Source organism: Equus caballus, chromosome 3 (genome assembly GCF_041296265.1).
Source record: "Equus caballus isolate H_3958 breed thoroughbred chromosome 3, TB-T2T, whole genome shotgun sequence".
Taxonomy (NCBI): Eukaryota; Metazoa; Chordata; class Mammalia; order Perissodactyla; family Equidae; genus Equus; species Equus caballus.
The window spans coordinates 101,642,344-101,659,247 of record NC_091686.1 but is presented as its reverse complement, the minus strand read 5'-3'; positions in this window follow the sequence as shown (position 1 = coordinate 101,659,247).

Below are 16,904 nucleotides of genomic sequence, written 5' to 3'. Positions count from 1 at the left end.
ACTGTATAAACGTCTCAAGATTTAGAATATTTGTTCTCCCCAATTTGCTGTTGTATAATTAATTTTTCATCCAGCACAAAAATGTGGGTTTTTGGCAGCTTTTCTTCTCATGGCACTTCTAGACAAATTGCCAATTTTTTAATTTTTTTGTCAGTGGTCATAAAATATATTTCATCTGTGAAAAATCATAAGACCAAGGAAAGTGGCTTTCCTATTACCAATTTTGTTTGCATTTTTTTCTTCTTTATTTTTGTGTCCCCATAGGATATACAAAAGACAAGTAAATATTGTGACAAAAAAATTAACCTAAAATATAGTTTTTTGAATAATCAACATCTATTTTTATTTATTTACCTATTCTTTGATTTCTAGTATGGGATTGTAGATTGTTTTCTGTCCACTTCTTTCTTACGGGGGTTTTTTAATTCAATAAGAACATTCCACTTCCTGCATGCATTTCTTATTAAGACTTGTTCTGTTATTGAGTCCATAATAATTAGTTTTCAATGCTCCATATTGTGATAGTGTAGATTATGTTCAATTCCAGGTCATTAAACGGGCGTTTTTAATCTTCATATTTCACATTCCAATTTTATATCAGATTCTATTGTGTGTATATATAGGTGTATATATGTATATGTGTGAATATACATATTTCATTAAATCTTGAATATTAATGCAGAGAGAAATCCCTTAATATATACCTGAAGGTAACAAGTTGACAAAAACTTGGCATGTTTTAGACAAATTCACCATTGTAGGTATGTGTGCAATGGTGGTGGTCCTTTAACTTTTTGTTACTTTTCTTTATTTTCTTTTTCTTAAACTGTATCTTCATCTCCAAAAAGTATAATCTGATGTCTGCAATTGCATCCTCTTTGGCTAAGACAGCATTGCTAATTATAACTGATTTGGCTGGCGAGTGTAAAGGCAGATAATTCGATAAATGACAGTGTGATGAAAATGAGACTCTGATTCCCCATGTACAATTTCACTCTAAAAGTTTCTTTCAGTGATAAAATAAAAAAAATTACACTTACTGCCAACTTTCATAGACTTTTGCAATTTAATGAACTCAAAATATCTTAAGAATAAATACTATGTACAAGTACTTCTATGTGATAATAAGTATATAAATTATAAGAATTTGAAGTCATCAACTTAGCATTTTGGCTATAGGAAGGCATGAGAACAACATGAATGTATTCAGAAATTTGCATACTTTTTCACTGTCGTTTTTAATTTATCTTTTAAATTTTATTGAGGTCATATTGGTTTATAACATTGTGTAATTTCAGGTGTACCTTATCATGCATCAGTCTCTGTGTAGACTGCAGCATGCTCACCACCAATGGTCTCATTTTTATCCGTCATCATACATATGTGCCCTTTTACCCTTTCGCCCACTCTCTGACCCCTTTCCTCTCTGGTAAACACTAATCTGTTCTTTTTATCCATGTCTTTGTTTATCTTCCACATACAAGTGAAATCATATGGTGTTTGTCTGTTTCTATCTGGCTTATTTTGTTTAATATACTAACCTCAAGTTCATCCATGTTGTTGCAAATGGGATGATTTTGTCTATTTTTATGGCTGAGTAGTAGCCCATTGTGTATATATATCACATTTTCTTTATCCATTCATCAGTTCATGGGCACTTGTGTTGTTTCCTTGTCTTGCTTTTTATGAATAATGCTGCAATGAACATAGGGGTGCAGAGATCTCTTTGAATTATTTCATGTTCTTTGGATTAATACCCAGTATTTATCCAAAGACAATCCAGTGGGATAGCTGGATTGTATGGTAGTTCTATTTTTAATTTTTTGAGAAATCTCCATACTGTTTTCCATAGTGGCTGCACCAGTTTGCATTCTTACCAGCAGTGTATGAAGGTTCCCTTTTCGTCTCATCCTCTCCAGTACTTAATATTTCTCGTCTTGTTAATTACAGTCTTTCTGACAGGTGTGAGGTGATATCTCAATGTAGTTTTGATTTGCATTTCCCTAATAATTAGTGGCATTGAACATCTTTTCATGTACCTGTTGGCTTTCCATTGAGATGTTTGATATATCACATGAACAGAAATAGAAGGAACTATCTTAAAAAAAAATAAAGTTCTGGGTTTTTATAAAGAGACTTCTGTTGTTATGTGGAAATTATATATTCATTATAATCTATTAAGGTGATCATTAAAGATTACAAAACCTGAATACTATGAAAAAATTTCATTTCATGATGTTGTATAGGACAGGACAAAAGGGAAATATGTTTTTCCTAGGAGATACAAAGCTAGGTATATTCTCTTAAAATTTCAGCTTTTATTGATATTTTATGAATCTTCTCTAAATTAAATTGATGTAAAAAATTCTGTGCTTTATTTTCAGTAAATATTCTTTGCTGGAGAATTTACACAAGTTCGGTATACGTTAAGATTTACTTTATTCTAGGCAGAGCCAGCATTTTCAAATATCAGCTTTATCCCTTGGCAAGCTTACTCATATTATTTTGGTGATAGTATATTACATTTTACTCCATTTGATATTTTTCTTTTTACAGACCAGACTTTTAATAATTTTAGATGATTATTTAGGGCATCACAAAATAATGCATGGCAAAGTTAGCTTTTAAATCCATCTAGAATAGTAAAGAAAGCGTGCAGTTGCAATATAATCCTTATCAAACAGAGTCAAAGTCTTCAGCAACTGGGTCATTTGCAGATATGTTGACAAATAGCAATTGATCCACAGATTTTTCTGATTAAGTCATTTGTACTGAATAAACAAATTCTGGGAATACATTGTAATAAGAATGACAACTTCCTAAGAGGGATTTTCTTAGTATTATATGATATAATTGGTGTAGCAGTTTATGAATATAAATAGCAATTATAATTATTTAGAATTATTATATGTTGGAGAAACAATGATTGGCATCACAATCCTTTATTATTTTTACCAACAAGAAAAAAGATAAAAAGAAGTTAAGTACCAATTGTAAATTTCACAACTTTAGTGGAGAGAAACAGACTATAATTTTGATAAAGAAGCTTTTGACGTAGCTTGTGTTTAATAACAATAGAAATTCCTCAAATAGTTTGTTGGTAGAACAACATCTTGGGAATTAGAGTATTTGTGTCTAAAGTTTGAATATATAGCTAATGATGTGCCTCTCTAAACATATCTAAACATGCAAAATAAAATGTGTAAATGGGATCTTGGAGAAAACAAACAGATCTCTCCATCCTTCCTCATGCAGCTTCTTTCCTTGAACACCCAGTACTCCTTAATCTCCTTCTACAGAAATCCCCGCATCTTTCAGAACCCAGGTTAAACTCCTCTTTCTTCATAAAGCATTAAGTAATCAATATATCTCTTTAGATTAATCTATATTAATAACTGATGTTTCCTCTCTCCCTTCTTAAAATCCCACTCCAATGCTTTGTTGAATTCCTCTTATCTTAAAATTAACTTCTAAACTGAGAAATAGTTATGCGTGTACTCTGATTATTGCCCTTTCCTTTATGACTATTGAAATCAAGTTTGGTGGCTTATTCACGCTTCATCTCCTCAATGCTAGACCAGTGTCTTTTTGCTGGAGAATATCTGTTGAAAAAATTAATTTGTATGGGAATAACAAACAAACAAGAAAATTTTGGTGGACGTCAGCCAGTCAGGCAAATAGTCCTCTCTCTTTCTCTCATAAAAAGTAACCTCAACTGTCAAGTGAAACCGGAACATAGCATTAATAGAACATATCATTCATAAATGATTTCCCCATAATTCAGAAATTGGGATATTGAATAATTTTCTAACAGCTCTTGTATTCTGCCTCCTGAGGGAAACGAATGGTAAATCTAAGCCTCTGTCTTGGGAATGCGTAATAGGTAAGCATAATCACCTACACACTCAGGCTAAAACCTTCAGTTCCTTCCCATTGCCTGTTTAGGGAGACTCTACTCACCCTCATATGGTCTTAATGGCCTGTTCCTAACATTGCATTTTCAGCTTCATCACTCATCACACTTCACCTTATTTCTGATTCTCAAGCTGCATTAGATTCCACTCCACTCAAATTTTTCTCCTTAGATTATATTGTTCTCCAAATTGCTAAGAATTGTTCTCCCTGCTTTTTCTTGTGGCTACAGTGTCACTCATCTTTCAAGTTGCAGCTCAATGATTTTTACCATGATTCTTCCAATTGGGGATTATTTCTGTATGGTGTTTACTTATCCTGTTACAGTATTTGTGATATAATTTGCTGTGTATATGCCTTCTCCACCTATCAGATCACAACATTTTAAAGGATAAGAACAATAGAATCTAAGCTTCACAAAAGTAAAGATTTTTTTTTTACCCATTTTATTCATTGCTAATAGTACCAGAACATTATGGGTACTCAGTAAATGTGAATTTCTGAATGAATATTTCATAGTCTTCCAAAACTCATAGCACACAACACAAATGCTTGTTTCAAATAAATTGATGCTTGAAATGGAAAATAAACACTGTGGAATTTGTATATGTGAAAAAAGCATTGGACATAAACAATGATGACAGATGTGGTGTCTTAAATAGCAATGACTTACTGCGGATCTCATGCATTGTTCTAAGTGTTTTAACATAATTATTATTTACAATGACATTCTAAGGAAAACTGATATTATTGTTATAGCCATTGTTTTCTGCTGAAGAAACACAGGTACAAAGAGGCCAATTATTGTCTTAGAATAAGATAGCTATTGAGTCGTAGAGCCTGGATGGAAACCCTAGCAGTCTGTCTTTAGAGTCTAGAGTCTATGTTTTTTAACCTTTATGCTATACTGTCCCACTTTTCCTATTTAAGGCTAGAAAAAGAAGGTAGGGAAATACAAGTTAAAATGTTTGAACGTTAGCTCTTTGCTAAATAATATGGTTCCATGGAAGTCTTCAGTGTCTGATTTAGAGGTGAGCCAAAGTGGAATTTAAAAGTAATGTTTCATCTTGTAATAAGGACATATTAGCATGTGTTCCTTTTAGAAAGAAGATAAACTATGTAGAAGCAAGTGGAGTTTGGGTAAAATTTGAATTCTGTATAATTTAATTTTACAAGTGATCAAGAGTCCACTGTGCTTTCGCCTTCTGCTCGCTTTTGCCCGTCTGCTCCGCAATGCTTTCTCAGCAGGTGAAAAGCCTACTCAGTTATCTTCTAGGAAGCATAAGTGCCTGGTAGATTTTGGACTGCGTTCCCTAAGGTGTGTTTTTGATGGGTTTTTTTTCCTCAATGGACAATTTGGCACAATTACAGGGATCATTTTTATGCAAGTCATCTTCAGTAAGTGCATAAGTAAGTTTTATTCCCTCATTTCACTCACTACATTTCTAAGAAAATACATGTTCAATTCTTTCAATGTATAATGTACTGTAATCTTTTAAAAATGCTTGGAGAACTTTAGAGTTGCAACTAATTTCTATATTTTATAAATGATTATTCAATAACATCTATGTAATAATAATTTACAATTGCCCACTATATGTCAGGTACTTTTCTAAGCATTTTCCTTAGAGCACTAAACAAAATTACCCTCTTGGGCTAATCGAGGAGATAGATTTTTATCAACAGCAGTAGGCTGGGGAATGAAAATAAGCCCTGATTTACAATATTTTCCAATTTTCTTGGTATATAAACTTCTAGTAAAATTGATTTCAAGCTTCCAACATGAAGCCGCTAAAGAGGGAGTTGGGAAGAGACAAGCATGATCGACTGTCGCAGTCTGTTACAAGGTAGTATAAGCTGGGAAAGCACATTTTAAAAATCATGTGTCCTACTTAGGAGCGATGGCAAGTGCTAAGAACAAATAAAGCAGAATAAGTGAATACTGTAAAAAGAATGCAAAGGAGACCCAAAAAGAGATGTCAGCGATGGAAAGGATAAATCAGAAGAGTGTAGTGAAACAAAAGTTAGGGGAAAAAGTATTTCGCGGGTTGAATCACATCAAGAAGGCATGGCACTATGTTGAGGGGATAATTCGAGGTAAAAGAGAGTATCAGAGCCTCTTAGAAATGGAAAGTCAGGTAAGTAAATAACTACCAAAACGTTCCTCCGTTATTGAGAGTAGAAATCTGACTTAATTCATGACTGTATCTGTAACATGCTTTACACATGGTACAAGCTCAATGTCATCTTCAATGACAAATGAATGAATGCTCTATTTTTGGCTCAATATGCTTCATTCTAAGGCCCATGTGATGAATTTCTCTTTAAGTATAATGGCGATAACTTTGAGAGAATAAGGGCTTTGGCATTAGTTACATATCCTTGAACTTTACTCTATGGGGTTCATCACTATATAACACAGGCTACCTTCTTACAGCTTGGAGCATCACCTCTTTTATTTTAGAGTTCTCTTCATTCTCCCTAATCACAGAGATAACAGTATTCTTTTTAACCAAGGCTAGTGAAACGATGCAGATTGAGAAAGACATGAGTTTGATTCTCAGATCTCCTACTTAGCCTCTATCAGGTCTTAGGAAGTTCCTTAATAGTTCTGTATCTCAACTGTAGAACAAAGATAATAATAATAATAATAATGAACAGGCCTGCTGAAAAGATTTAATTGATATAATTTACATTAGGGGCATCATTTAGAATATTGTAAGCATTTAATAATACTATACTTGTACATAGTAAGAGATCAATAATATATCTATTAAATAAAGACATGAATCAGTGAATTGATGATGAAAAATTCTGACTTTGCTCAGATTATATTCCCTGAATGCTACCTCATATTTCAATTTTTTTCCTGGGATAAATGACTAGTATACATATTATACATTTAGTGGACTTTTCACTGATTGCCATGGTGCCCTGGATATAAATACTCACTCAAAAAAACATTGGCTGATTTTTTTGACATGAAAGAAAATTTAGAAACCATATATTTTTGGACTTAAATTTTACAATTGAGAGATGTGAGACTCAGAATTCTCTATTTTTTTAAGAAAAAGATGATGGTATTGAGAGAGGAAGAAACAATGCCATGCTATTGCAGTTCATTGAAGGAGATGTTACTGATTTCTAAATAATCACAAAATGGATCAGGTTATAGCATAAAACAGATACCATTTTTGTTCACAGAAAGAAAGAGAACACAAGATACCAGAGGAGCTCATTTGTTTGTTAGTATCTTTCCATGGGGAAATAGCAAAACAAGACAAAAATCAAAAGAAAAATCTACCCATTTGAGTGAAGGAGAAAGACTGCCATATTCTCTGATATCAATGAATATATGTGTGTGTGTTTCTATTTATTATGTTATATAGAAACAATTTTGTAGCATTCTTTATGTGTCATTCAATATTTATGGATAATTTAATATGTTAATAAAACGCACACAAACACTCACATACGTATATAGGCACTGTGACAAACTTTGTAATGATTACTTCTTATTATATGCTTGTGAGGTTAGGTCTATTATCTCATTTTACAAATAAGCACACTAAGAATAAGAGAAGTGATAAGAATAATGTCACAAAGCCAGTAAGAGGCAGAACCAAAATCTGAACTCAGTTTTTATTGGGCACAATTGCTGCAGTTAAGCATAGTGCTATGAGACAGTCATTCATTCATTCTACAAACATTTATTGAAGCCCAGTATATGTGAGATATCATACCAAATGTTGAAAATACAAACTTGGATAGGGTACAGAGTATTTTTTCTTCATCAATTTCGCAATCTATCAAGGAAAATAAATGAGTTAACAAGGAATACAATACCATGTGAAACATAATAGGATAACAGAGACACTCTGAGGAATGCCTAAAACTTCAGAAAACACTTCCCAGAGGAAGGAGCAAGTACTATTGCTGAAATAAGAGTAGATTCACCAGATACTCATCCAAGAAGAGGAGGTATCGAATCTACAGGCTATTTAGGAACCTGCTGTGTTAGCTTGCTAAAAGCTTGCAGAAGTATTTAGATACTGACAAAGGAAGAGGACATTTAGATTGTGGTGATGAATTCCGGAGGCTGATGGGGTCAGGCACGAAAAGTGGAAAAAATGCAAGCCTAGGATATCAGCCTAATAAGTTACTGAGAAGCTCTACTAACTTTACTTTGAATTTAAAATCACTTTTCATTCCCCATCAAGGTCAGCAGACTAAAGCATCATCAGGATGGTGTTTTACCACATTCATCTCCTTCAAACTCAGAGGATGACCTGCTTTATATCTCACTTAGAATGCCCAGGGATGTCTGAATTGCCTATTACACCATGAGAAGAAGATGTTCTCACTTAGAAATAATATAGAGCCACGCTTTGAGAGCAATTTACAAGATTTGTTATCTTAGGGAACATGACAACCTAACAAAATTTGGTGACCAGGTAAAGAAGGAAAGCGATCACCCAAATCCCGCAGAATATAAGCATGACAAAAAGGGAATTAATTCTCTATTATTTGTTTACTATTGATTAGTTCTTTTACAAGAGCACCCGCAATACAATATTCAGGTACTGAAATAGCCAAGAATTAAGAACTCTAATTAGAACCGTTGAGTCAGCAATGAACACACAGGGGCCAAGGTAAGCTAATAACAGGAACATTTTATTAAGGCATAAGTCACAGGTTGACCTGCTTCCAACTATACCCAGAGCTAAGTGATGCGGCAGCTAAAATCCTGACAAAGCAAGTCAAAGGACCATCGCACGGTCCTAAGCAGAGCTAATTCTAAAAGAAGCACTTTTCAAAAGAGCAGTGCCCAGCGTTCTCGGTAGAAAGCTTCCTTATGATGTTATCTCATAATAAGCAGCTCTCAGCTTACTTAATTGATGATTTTCAATACAAAGTTGTAGATAAATGAGACAAATTGGGCAATAAAGTCAACGGGCTATTTTTTGCAGAACTATGTGAAAGAATGAACAAAAAAGAAATGTGACGGGAAGAAAAGTAGGTGGCTGTAAAGAAATGCAAGCAGAATGACAGCAGGAAAGTGGGAAGACAGCAGATTTGAAATGTGAAAATTTTCAGCGGTACGCTGTGGTGCCTTCAAGCAAATGTATTTGTTGTTTACAATATTATGTTTGTCAGCTCCATCAATGTTTAAAGTGAGTTTACTGTAAATGAGAAGAAAGCATTTAAGAAACTCTTCTCTCTAAACAGGTTTATTTATTTATTACCTTTCTTGCTTTCTCTTTTAAAATAATATTGATAGGAGAAAGCTTGCCTATACAGGAATGCTTTATTTGATATTGGCTTATTTTAAGTGGCGTCTGGATCATTCTGCCAGTTTCTGAATATGCTGTTAATTCACATTGGAATGAGAAAACTAAAGACAACCTAGATTTGCTGATATTTAGGTAATCTGTCCTGCTACTTTTAATGTACGCACAAATAATCCATTCACAGGCCTGAGACCAGGACTAACTATATATATTTATTTAATTGACCTAATTTACTCCTATAAACAAGTCATTTTTCTTATTATTTAATGTCAAACTTTAGGACTTTATAGATGATCTAATACAGATCCTTTATACACAAAAAAGTGCAGACTTCAGTGCTTGACTAGTCCAAGGTCACCAAATTAATTAATGACAAAATGTGCTAGACAAAGGCTTCTGGACTTGTTGTCCAGTGTCCTCATCCATATCATCTGCTGTATTTCCGATTTTAACATTGCATTCAATGTGAGTTACATACAGTGAAGGAATGCATGTTGTGTGCTGATTTCTCAGGGACACAGTATTGCTTCTTTTTTCACATGTATTCTACCCTGAATTCTTCTAGCTTACTCCCTCCCAAAAGTAAAGTTTTGAGGGATTTTTGTGAATCACATCTAAGAGTGTTATAAATTTATTTACTGACGTGTTTCAGCATCATTTTTAACCTCTGAAACATTTTCACTCAAAAACTACCAAACGCCTTCAGGTCTATATTGCACAAATGCACCAGCTACTTTATCATTGTATTTTATTTTTAAGAACATGGTTTATAAAAGCATAGGATGCTTTTATATTTTTTGAGATGGATGATAGAAGGTCAGTGTCTTAAAAAGATGAAAATGAGTAAACATTTGCTCTTTTGACAGAAAAAATACCTAGAGTAAAATCACAAAGCCATTAAAAATCTTAGAGAATGACCTAGTCTAGAGGCAATTTCTGTGAATACAGTCTCTGTCTATTCTGACAACCGGCTGATTAGCTGAATGTTGAGAAATGTGAATTTTACTTTTTATGTTTCTCTTCCTTATGTGTGACTCAAAACAGAGCAAGGAACCATGTATTCCATGTAGTCTCCATGTACAGATGGCACTAGCCCAATTAAGCTGCATTTATCAAACTGAAAATGGTAAGCCAAGACGAGAACAAAAAAGAAAATGAATGGTATAGTATTATTGAGTGTCTTAGTTCATACAATTAAGCAGAGTGCCGTTATCTTAGTTTGATATTTCTCATTATTGGTTCGAAATTTCAAGAATTTCCCCAATGAAATCTTAGACTGGCCTCCATTTGTCAGAGCTTGTCTTGGGTGGCCACAAGGTGAGTACATCTCGACACCTGCCTGCAAGAAACTTAAAAGTTTATGTAGAGGCCTTACCTGAGTTCAGTTGTGTATTCAGTCTGGATGATCTCAACAACACCTTACTCTCTCAAGGCTGCATCCTTAAAATAGCTCATAGAGTGAGCATGGTTGGCAGAACCTACATTCCAAGGACTGTGGAAGAGGCATGGAGCCTCCCAATCCCCAGGTCTAGCTCATGGGTCAACCACTGTCATGCCCCCTCTATGACCTCCTCGAACACTTGTACTTATTACTTGTTCCATCTTTATGAGCCACCAAGAAGAATTATTTTGTTATTGTATGTAAAATGGAAAGAAATTAGAATATGATTGTTGCTATCAGTACAACAAACAATTGATTTGTTTCCATGAACCTCCTACATAGTGTTCAGATTCCTTACCAGTATCATCAGATATATTCAATTTGGAGAAAAAAACACAAGACACTGGATTCTAGTGATGAAGAACCATATTCTGGAATTGTCCTGAGGGCCTGAGAAGTATTTAAATGCAGAATGAAGCAATATATTTCAACCCAGCAGGAAACTCTGTGCTTCCAGGATACTCTTGCAACTCTCCTTTTAAAAATACAAAAAAAGGAGAAATTCGTTCTGAAATCTTATTTACAAGTTATGTAATGATCTAGGGCTGGAACTGGCTCTCATAGATAACCATAGACAGGATAATTCAATTTTTTTATTTTGATCAATAAATCTCTTGGAAATTTCTTCATATTACTGCCTGAATGGGAGGGGTGTGTGTGTGTGTTTCTTTCAATTAAAGATTGCACCAGAATACAAAGTAAAATTTGAACAAAGTTTCCCCATATTTCCTCAAATATGTTTTATTAAAGGTTAAATTTCAGAATTTGCCAATATAGCAACTGCTAATTTTTTGGGAATTTACTATTTGCTATCCACAGTCCTAAGCTATATCTCAAGTAGAGATGTCTCTTAAGGCAATGACAGCTGCTGAAATATTGACTGTAAATTAAATTTTGAAATTAATTAAATTATCTTTTTTTGGTGAGGGTGGTGAGGAAGATTGGCCCTGAGCTAACATCTGTAACAATCTTCCTCTATTTTGTATGTGAGAAGCCACCACAGCATGGTTTGATGAGTAGTGTGTGGACCCATGCCCAGGACCTGAATCTGCAAACCCCAGGCCTCTGAAGTGGAGCGTGCAAAATTAGTAACTAAGCCACCAGGCTGTACTCTAAATTATCTTTCAGAAAAATTGACTATTATGCCCGTAATAATGTAAGCAGTCTTTATGTCTGTGTTTCATTTTATGTGACTCGATGAAATTAACTAATTTTTAAAGAAATTTTGGTATCTGATGAAACTCCTTCCAAAGATACCACAACTCATACTTTTAAAGGAGTATTATCTTGTTTAATTTCATAAATTGCATATAATAGTGACCAGCAAACTTTCTTGGAATTTTATTTATACAGCAAAGCAAAAGTAATGCTCAATGATTGAAGCAGGAACTAAGATTGCAAGAACTTTGAAAAATATTTCAAAACTCTCTTGGTATTCTATATATATTTTTTTGTCTGAGTGTGATTATTTATAAAACCTTTAAACCAAATGAAAAGTTTGGTAGTGGAAGTTTATAAAGAAATAAAGGAAGATGAATCAATCTGTTGGAGGTGAAGTGGATCATAGAGATTTAGCCTCTTGCTAAGATGGGGCCATAAGCTAATTGCCTTAGACTTTATGAAACTTTCTTAAAGCATGCGCTTACTTTTTCCATTTATCACTTTATTGTCGCTTGAATTTTTTCCCACAAAGTACTTGATATTATCTGTATTTCTTTAGTGGGAGCAGTCAAATATCTTACAGATGTGTGAAAACCATATGGATAATTACATTTTTCTGGAAAGAACTTTGACAAAAACTCACTGGGAAGGAGGAAGAGAAGAAGGAGGAGAAAGAGAAGGAGAATTATTAAACTCCAGTATTTAAAGAAATTATCTCCAGTAAAGTCTACAGAACTATTGAACATAGATTCTTTGATCTAGTCTCAGAGGCGTCCACTTGGACTTGATTGTGTTTTCTCATCTATTCTGCAAAAATGACTGTGGTAATCCAGCAGCAACATGGAAGCTAAGATCATTTTGAAAAGGGCTCTGTTCCACTGGACACTGTACTTGTATCAAAAATCTCATGAGCCAGTGAATTCCCTTCTGCAAGATGGCCTATATCTTTAGGATTAGGAAGTAGACGATAAAAAGAAAGATCATACTATTTATATTCTAATCTCTTCTCTATGTCTTTCATATTTCTTTTTTCCCCATCTGTTTTCTGTTCTTTATTGTACATGCCCAAGGCTGATTTATCTATGGACCATAAGTGTCCTCTGACAGGTATAGCCACATAGAAAAGCTGACTGACTCCTTCTTGTTTTAAATTTCTGGTAGATTGCAAATGAAAGGAATCAGTTCTGGTCCAATTAGGAATAACTGGAAGGGGAGGGGCAAAGTCACAGAGCAGTAGCATGGCAAATTCCCAGGGGCACAAGGAGACACAACAGTTCCAGGTGATCACCACACTGAAAAAGTATTGGATTGCTTACCTTATTTTTTAAAATTTGAACATAATACACCTTTGCTAAAATGTGGTCCTTTAAAACTGGCATGAGACATCTTCCAGTTAACAGTAAGACACAGTTTTATTTGATCTCTATTCAAAATGAGGACATCAGAATCATGCCTCCATATTGTGTAGTTCTGATAAAGTTCAGAGAAAAACAGGAAGCTTCTGAGGCTTTGGTGAGAGCTAACAGTGAATTGGACTAAGAACTCTGGGACATCTCCAATGAGCGTAAGTAGGCACTAGATGTGTCTTGCAATAGGAAGCAAGAGACATATCAAAGAGTTAACAGCCATAATTCATAAAGAGAAGTTCCTAGAGTTTGTAGAAGGAAATTCTACTACTAGAGTTTCCAGCCAACTACTTCTAGGAGGATGTGCAAATTGAATTCTGACCCCTTTGGCCTAATGTGATATAAACTTAGCTTTCGGGTACATGAATAGTGCATTCAAATTCCTTTTAATATAGTCTTTTTTGCATTGCAAATTTTAAGTTAAAGTGCCTGTTATCTTTGCTATTAAAGAATTATGCTTCCTAAATTGTTTATCTCTATATTTCCTTCAATCATAACTTCATCAAGTTTTATATTGTTTCTCGTTGCTTAATGCCTACATAAATTTCATGGGAAATTTTTATTTTATACTTCTTTGCAATTGTGTTTAAATGATTTGCTACAAATTGTAGTTCATCATTTGATTTGGTAATAATTACTTGATTATCTTCAGATAACCTCAATCTAATTATTTTCTTACTTATGAATTAAATAGCACTAGCTAGACTCAATTACCATTTGGAAATAATTCATTGACTTAGGTTAAAATATAATAAATGAGTCTCAACTTCTACATATTTTTTATTCACTTGGATTTTTCTATCTATAAATAAGATTTAACTTTCTCTAGATATCTAAAAATTATTGAGTGATGAGTAAAGCTTTTGTAATATAATCTTATTTACCCATTTCCCATCATATCTATGAGTTTAATTTCTCATGTTTTCTAACAGGCAAGTGTACTCATAATAACCTTCTAATATTTTCCTTCCTGTCATGTCTAGAATGGAGTCCAGTCCTTTAGTTTTAGAGATTGTTACAAAGAGGAAAATAGAAGCAGCTAAAATCAGCAGCTATCCTTTAAATTTGGGAAACTTAAGCTAATAGACAAGAGATTTAGTGTTCTGGCGGGGAAGTGGAGAGGGAGAAAGATGTTTAGGGCAGAGTGAGAATAGAAGTGGGAAGGTGGGGGAAATCTCAGGGACTGGAAAATTGAGAAAATATCCCATAGCAGAGGACAACTGGATTCTGCTTCCAAATGTGATAAGAGCTAAGAGGGATTTACCGAGGGGGAATATTTGACACTTAAAGAATTTTTAATTTAAGATTTCAAGATGGTCCACTCAGTTCATGTACTGCCATTTCCTCCCTTACCTAATCATGGAAATTTACAGGAAGAATTTTTGACGGCATGGAAGATAGGTCTAGTCTTTGAAAGGGCAAACTTAAGAAGAAAACTTTAGGCCAAAATGTGCTACAAATTGGATCCATGAAAGAACTCCATGCCCATAGGTGGTGGATAACAGAACTATAAGAGGGTTCAGAATCAAACAAAAACATGATTACTTGGGGAAGCAGCAGCTAAGGCAACAAGTCAGGCCAAATGCTGCATTTGTCCCTGACACTTGGGACAAGTGGCAACAATGGGACTGTCATTCTGCAGTGCTTCCAGGCCTCTGTGTTTGTGGAATCTGTCAAGTGCCCACGCGACTGGAGGAATCTGGGATAAGGAGGGATGTTCTGGGCCCAGAAGAGTGTCTGTGTAGATACCTATACTTAGGGTATGATTTAACTTTCTATTCTCTCAATAGAACAATAATGTTTGCATTTTATAGGCATTTATTGTGCTGTCCTTTGAGTCACCAACTTTAAACTTTTTCTCATTATCCTACACGATTGTTTATATATTTATTATTGATTGATATTAGGATTTATATATTCTGCATCCTAATATTTTGTTATATTTTTCCCACTATTTCCCTAGTATTTCATCCATGCATTAGTATTTACTTTGGTGTTTTTAAAATCATAAAAATTTTAAATTTCAAAAAAATTTTTTTAACTTTCCATTATCATTTTAGATTTTTTTCTGTCTGGATTACATAAACATTCTTATGTGTTGCTAAATCTAAAATAAATATTAATTCAAAATGTGATATTAACTCTAAATTATAGCAACATGAGACTAGGACAAAGGAGAGTAAATAAGGAAAAAAGCTACAAATATATTGAGAAGGAATGAAAACATGGTCTACCTATACAGTAGACTGCTTTGATGTAAAACAACAATTATAGATACATAGATAGTTAAGTAGATGATAAATAGGTAGATAGATAGCTTTAGATATGCATGTGTTTATAAATGACATGATCATAATTCTAAGACATATTGTCTAGTGGATATCTCTTTTTTTTCTTTAGAAGAAGAATATATTGTCTATGTAAGTAAAAATTAATTTAAAAAAGCTAAGAAAGAAGGAACCTGTCCTTTGAACTTGACTGTTGAGAGTAGTGAATAATATCTCCAAACCTTAATTTTCTAGATTCATGCATTACATCTTTCTTTTCCATTCGCCTAAAGGATACCATTTTCTGCTGGTTTCTACTATTCCCCTTTCCAATTCTACTTATTTCTTGTTTTTCATTCTTTTGCAATTCTTTTCTATCCTTCGTTTGTTAGATTATGTTCTTGATTTTCTTCTCTCTTAATGAGAAAAAGAGATGTTTCTTACATTACCACACCCACCTTCATGGTTTCAAGTACCATCTATACACTAAAATTTTTTAAATTAATATTTCTGGGTCCCATACTTTTGTAGTTATCTATACCTGTTTCAGTCACTTTAAGAGAATTCTGTTCACTTATGTCAAATGTCCTGGAACACATATGAGAGGAATTCATGGAGGAGACGAGACTCACCAACTGCCTGAATATTCTCAAGGCCCCTGGGCTAGCAAGATATGAGCTTTCTTTGTCTTGGGTTGAAGCAGCAGATAGGATTTGCCAGAGATTATAGCAAAACTATTGCAAACAAAGGCGTATTGCAAGGAAAAGGACTGACTGCCTCCTGGAGGTAAAATACTCCTATATCATTTATGGCATCATATAGCGAGAAAATTAAAGGACGGGAGATATCCAACCACAACTCCATTTTACCTTACTTTAAAACTTGATAAATAAATTTCTCCTCATAAACAAGAAAGCAAAGAAATAAAATTTTTAAACAAAGATGGAATCCTTATGGTATTTGAAATTATTTGTTCCCTTTACAAATAGTTATGTTATTTTCTTATAAGAAATTCATAGACTTTGGATTAACTTGATTAAAATCAATAGAAAATAAATATAGTTTGCAAATCTCATGAAAGTGAAATTTTAAGAAGTCTCATAGAGATTTTCCTAAAGATTTACAGTTAAAAAAAAGATTCTAACTGCATGCTTAACCGGGATATCAAAAAAATAAATCATAGCCTGAATACTATGAACATAAAATGTCAAAATCTCAGGCTTAATTTCAGTGCAAAAAGTATGCAAATTACCATCTCTGGGATGGTTGAAACTCGATATTTCATTTCAGCAGTAAAATAATTATAGCATTGTGTAATTGAAGTCCTCTGGGACAAGCTAACTCTATGGAGATGTTTTTGCACGGTCAATTAAGGAGAAAGAGTTGGTAGAAGAGTCTTTGGTAACCCAAAATCTATTATTAATGG